The sequence below is a fragment of the Nanorana parkeri genome, unplaced genomic scaffold (assembly GCF_000935625.1).
Source record: "Nanorana parkeri isolate BGI_ZX_2015 unplaced genomic scaffold, ASM93562v1 scaffold391, whole genome shotgun sequence".
Taxonomy (NCBI): domain Eukaryota; kingdom Metazoa; phylum Chordata; class Amphibia; order Anura; family Dicroglossidae; genus Nanorana; species Nanorana parkeri.
The window spans coordinates 63,485-69,484 of record NW_017306659.1 but is presented as its reverse complement, the minus strand read 5'-3'; positions in this window follow the sequence as shown (position 1 = coordinate 69,484).

The following is a 6,000-nucleotide window of genomic DNA, read 5'->3' as shown; positions in this document are numbered from 1 at the left end:
CACAACTTTGGATTTACAATTACTTTTGACTTTTATTCCTGGTTTTGCCTCTAATCATACATTAAACCACGTACTCAAATCGCACTATATGATAATAAAATGAGTATACCGACCTCACAGAATATCTCCAGTAAAACCTAAATCAAAATCCCCTCAAATCACAGGAGGCAGATGACCAACTGTAGGACTTTTAATGCAACCCACTGTCACTGTCTCAGTTGCGCGTAGTGCTGACAAACCCTTTTCGTCAGATGTCAGTGTGGTCTCTTTTTGTCTTATAGTGTTGTATGAAGATTTCCCTTTCTGGAAAGAATTGCAAGTGTGAGAACACTCTTGTCTAACTGCAGTCTTACTGGAGCATGTGAATAAACTTTGAAACATTAGTTATCGCTGTAACTTTATCGCCCTGACATTTATCTTATCCCCAATGTTAAAACTGTCCCTAAACCTAAATGTAACGCTAGCTCTTAAAGAAAACCTGTCATAAAAGAGATATCTAGGTTACCATTGCTGATCTCTACTTCTCGGGTATCATTACTGACATCTCATACTTGCTTTTGGTGTGTGAATCCCATATTTCTCTTATATATTTCTCTTATAACAAGTGTAATTTAAAGAGAATGTCCATCCGAAGCGACCTTTTAGTTGCTGGTGTAGACTAGTAGGTTGAGTAACCCATTGACCTCATGGGTCATTATTAACAGACTTCATTGGTGAGATCGGTCTGCTATAGCTTTTGGCTCAATTCTTGGCTATCTTGGTTTTGGGTGTTCCAACCAACACTAGGGGTTTCCAACTCCATAATACATTATTTATACAGCTGGGAGAATGGCAACTCTCATGACCATAGCAAAAATGCAAAGTGGGAACTCTTCTGTAGAGATTGTACAGTAGAAGTCCCCAAGAAACATAGGAATCCACTTGGAGGTTTAACTTAAGCATCTACCAAACACTGGTATATCTCATATAACCCTTACAATTAAACATTAACCTGAACCCTAACAATCAACAAATTACTTAACAACATAACGATAAATAAACCCTTAGCCTGGTTTCACACGTATGTGGGCATGTTGCAGTTTTTGTTTGCACATGTTGGGGACATATGCTGAGCATGTGCTTAAGGGGGTGCTCCCATTAATTTTTTATCGGCCCCCTAATGCTCGTTCATGCAGTAAACAACTTACCCAAATTTTAATGCACCACATTGCATATACTAGAAAATGTCACGTAAGTTTTTTGGTGCATGGACAAACGTGGAGGACCCACAGGAAATGCATGTAAACAGATCGCACATTATTCCCTGATGCCTTTGTTATGGTAAGCAGTTTAAACACAAAGCAGGTAAAAAGATGAATTATAAACTGCATTACTGTCATATGTAGTAAGGTCTAATGCAGTTCTGCTGCATGGGATCATCCTTACTTAGCTGAGAACATTTTCTTTGAAATGTATGAATTTTCAAGTACAAAACTAACTTCAGTGAGATATATGGCATGTTCTATCTTATATAATTGAGGCCAGTCATCTCAACTAAAAGTAAATTACTGCATCTAAACACCGTAGAGCACAAAATGATATCCTGAGTGGTAATACTATATTTAAAAATAACAGACAAAGGTCCAGTGATGACATCAAAATAAAAGCAGTTACTATGTCATAAACAAACAATATATTGATGCATGCTCATAGATACATGTCAACAATATCTCAGGTATATCACACAGTATTAAACAATTGGTTACTTGCATTTTTTTGCCAGGAACAGTTTTCAGAGAAAGGCTGAATGTCACAAAAACAATGGACTGTTTCAGAGTAAGATAAATGTTTCATGCCAAGTACCTGGTGTATGCACTAGTGTTTTACATTCTAAATATTTACATAGACTAGTTTTTAACTCCAAACCTTAAGGTCTATTTTCTCTGCTGGGCTGATCTAATTCTGCTTGAACTTGCATTTATTTTTACAAAATCATTTAAATTCAACCAACTGAAACAATTTGATTGACTGACTGATACCATGTTATCCATATTATCCAGCCCACCTATAAATATTAACTAACACATAAGTACATTACACCACCAGAAAACTTTGCTCTATGTAAATGTAATGATGCACAGTATAATTTTAACTAGGTAGAGCTTTATGCTTTATGTACTATATGGACCTTGTGTATCAATGTGTTCTAAGTAAGAACGTATTGATTGATTTACTAAAGGAATGCAGGCTGTTCAATAAATATGCATAAGGCTTGTATGACCAAAGATCTGGCCTCGTGTATGCTGAAGAATGGTGCATTCCAGCTATACCTGGTGCCTCTTAAGTTCTTATTTAAAATGTATCTCCACTTTAATTATGGACTTTCTTAGGCATACTGAACCTCAAAGTAGCAGCGAACACCACCATAATGTGAGAAAATCTTTGTTGAGCTTATGTATCTGTGTGAAATTTTACAGTATATTTATTAGTATTAACTGTATTTTCTTTGTATCCTTGCATTTTAGACCCTTGCTAATCATATCCACTATTGTATACCATAATTCTGTAGCACACCAAAACAGGGTCTTATGCTGAAACTGGGTTTGCCCACTTTTGCTCCATCACTATTTTACACATACATATACTCTTTTTCTCGGCAACACCACATCCCTATATTCTGTGTTGGAAACCACAATTTCCTTGAAAGGGGTTTTTGCTGTACTGATTAAGATCTATAACTGAGTATGGGAAATCATTTGAACATCTGGGATACTACATGCCTATTTTTACATTTGAGCTGTCATGGATAACGTGGATTAGATACGATTACAGGGTATTTGGCCATATGTGCTATAATTGTCTCCATTTAGTTTAGTTTTTGAAGTGATCACATGTAAAATTTAGAGATCATATCTTAACCAACAAACTGCTTATTAACATTTCTATACTCAACTCATAAAATTGTGTCACAAACATGGTAACATGGTAATTAAAATTTATAGTAAATGCAGTTATAGACACTCACCAGTCTCCTATCCACTGCTATTAAAACTTAATCCTCCTACACAGACACACTGCACAGTTTGCACAGAGCTCAACAGTGTTTACAGGCTACGGCTCCCTCTCCAGCTTCCAGCTCCATACTCTAGTGCTGGTACACCTCACCCTGTACCAAGTTATCTAATAGGTATATTAAGCATCAGATATTGTTGATCCAGGGAATATCCGATTGCCTTATGGGATCAGGAAGGATTTTTTCCCCCTGCTGGAGCAAATTGAACCATGCTTTATAGGGGGTTTTTTGCCTTCCTCTAGATCAACAGTGGGTAATTGTGAGTATAGCGTTCTGTTTAGGCTTTTCTTCTTTTTCTTTTTCATATCTCTATGGAGATATCCATAGATGGACATGTGTCTTCTTTCAACCTGACTAACTATGTAAGTTACAGCCATTAATGTCTATGTCAGTGTCCTGTGCACAAAGGTAGAGGTAAAGGTATACGAGTGAATGCCGGAGAAAAAGATGGAGCTGGTATGTATACAAACTGTCCAGCCCTGGAAAAGCTGGGTGGTATATCTGCATGTAAAGCAGGATTTATATTAACAGTGATTAGGGAATGCTTGGAGAGGTGAAAGACAGGGAATGTTCATAACTAAATGTTTAATGTTGGTTAATAATGTTTAAAGTAAACTCTCTAACATACCAGTTATCAAGGTGTATTTTTGTGCAAACATTTGCTAAATATTTATGGGTGAATGTAACAATTAGTGAATTGCTGACAACAAATCTAGTCAATACCTAGCTATCTAAAACTTTCCCAGATGTTCTGTATATGTAACACTAACAACATGTATAACTGATAAAAGACAACAGCTACACCATCAACAAGTTGATAGGATGCAAAAACACATTTAGAATACTAGCAATTGTATATACTGAATGTGGTCTTACCATCTGGTTGTTTTATGCTTTTTTAGAATGGTGTTTTATTTATTTTCTTTTAGAATTTGCTTGTCTCAGGTATGGCAGCATCTTAACCTGATTCATTTCAGTTTGGAAAAAAAGGCGTTTTCCAGGTAACTTTAGCAGTGGCACATGCTCTTTCATTAACTGATAACAGACCTGCTTTGACCAACGGATAGAAATTGGTCAGTAATTTACTGTGGCTATTCCTGTTCTCACTAATGCACACTGTCCTCCAACTGGCTATTTTCAATCAAGCTATTATTAAGGGACTGCAAATGAAACAGCAGTATAACATTGGCAGCAGGACATTTGTATTAAGGGAGCACAGGCAGGGGCTATCCTTATGATACTGCAGAAGATATGTCAGTGTAAAACTGGCCACTAGCAGGACAGTTTTAGTTATGGATAATAGGTCAAACGTTCTAGAGACATAGGGGTCTATTCACGAAGTTGCCGAGGGATCTGGCCGTAGCTTCGGCCGATCCTTCGGCTATCTTCACTTCTGATCGGTCATTCACTCGGCTGACCTCGGCAGCATAGTGAATAGACCCCATAGAGTACAAGCAGGAATTTTACTACAAGAATTAGGAAGCCACAGATAATACAGTAGTGTAAAATTGGGCAGCAACCGGACAGTGTTAATTGGGCACAAAAGGCCTAACTGATGTATGCCTAACGTTTATTTTATCTATGAAGCTAGGGGAGTGTGGTGAATGTGAGCGATATCATATGAGGTGGTTTAGGTTTTGAAAATCATGGTAGGCACTGTCAAATTAAAAAAAAGCACTGTTTTAGATTAGGGGCATGCATGTCATAATGCCAAATTACCCTGTTTCCCCCGAAAATAAGACCTATCCCGAAAATAAGACCTATCCCGAAAATAAGACCTACCCCGAAAATAAGACCTACCCCGAAAATAAGAACTTGTACTATTTTTTGGAATTGATAAGATATAAGACCTACCCCGAAAATAAGACCTAGTTGTTACCATTCCCAGGGCTGGTGGTGGCATAAGGGGGAACTTGAAGAGCCGCGGGAGAGAATCAGCGATGCCAACGGTAGGAGTCCAGGAGGGGAAGGGTAAAGTTAAAGGAGAACTGTCAGTCACCACTCCCTACAGGGATTCCCCCGCTCCGATCCTCCAGCACTGACTGCAGGAACGGACGGGGGATGGGGCGGGTACAGTTGGCTCTGCCTCTAGATAGGCAGAGTCAGCTGTCACTCACGCAGCTGGGTGGATCTCAACAGCATTTTCGGGATCCGTCCCGGCTGCGGCGTTCTCAGTACACCGCGAGCTGTAGCCCGCGATATACTGAGCTTTGGGTCATGGGAGGACGCTAGTATATGTCCTCCAGTGACCCTTAAGAGAACTCTGTGGAAAACACTTCTGTACAGTTGCACTTTGTAGTAATGTCGTAGTAATGTCACATGTGAATGAGCCCTCATTCTAAATGGAATGTATCCACTCTAAATCCATTCATCAGTGACGGCATGACCCATAGCTTTACTGCCACAGCCAATGAACCACCATAAAAGTATACATACATGTGAGTTTCAATTTTGCTGCCTGCTCATGTTTAAAACACATATATAATAGCTTACTCCAACCTCCTTTTTGAGGTTTTTATTTAAGTTATTCAACAAAATAACAGCCTACCCAGAACAATTTGAACATCTCATTTCTTTCAAATGATAAGTAAGTAAATTGAATGGCTCATAGTTGGGCAAGGTACATGCACACAGTAAATATGATTGCCTGCTGCTAGGAAGTGTATTTTATGATAATATATTACTCATTCTGTTTTTTCGTATGTGTTGTTGTGATTTATTTGTTGTGATGAATTCTGTTTTATTAATAATAATACTATTTAGAATTTTATTGTAGGTGTCAAGCTACAGAGTGTGTCATCATCACATCATCATCACTAGTGGCTATTACTAGCAGTGGTCAGCATGCTAATGCATCCTGCCTAGTAAAACAAATAAACAGACAGGGCCTAGAGAAATGACATAAAACACTACTCACATAATTATATCCAGACTGAGGAATGATACAA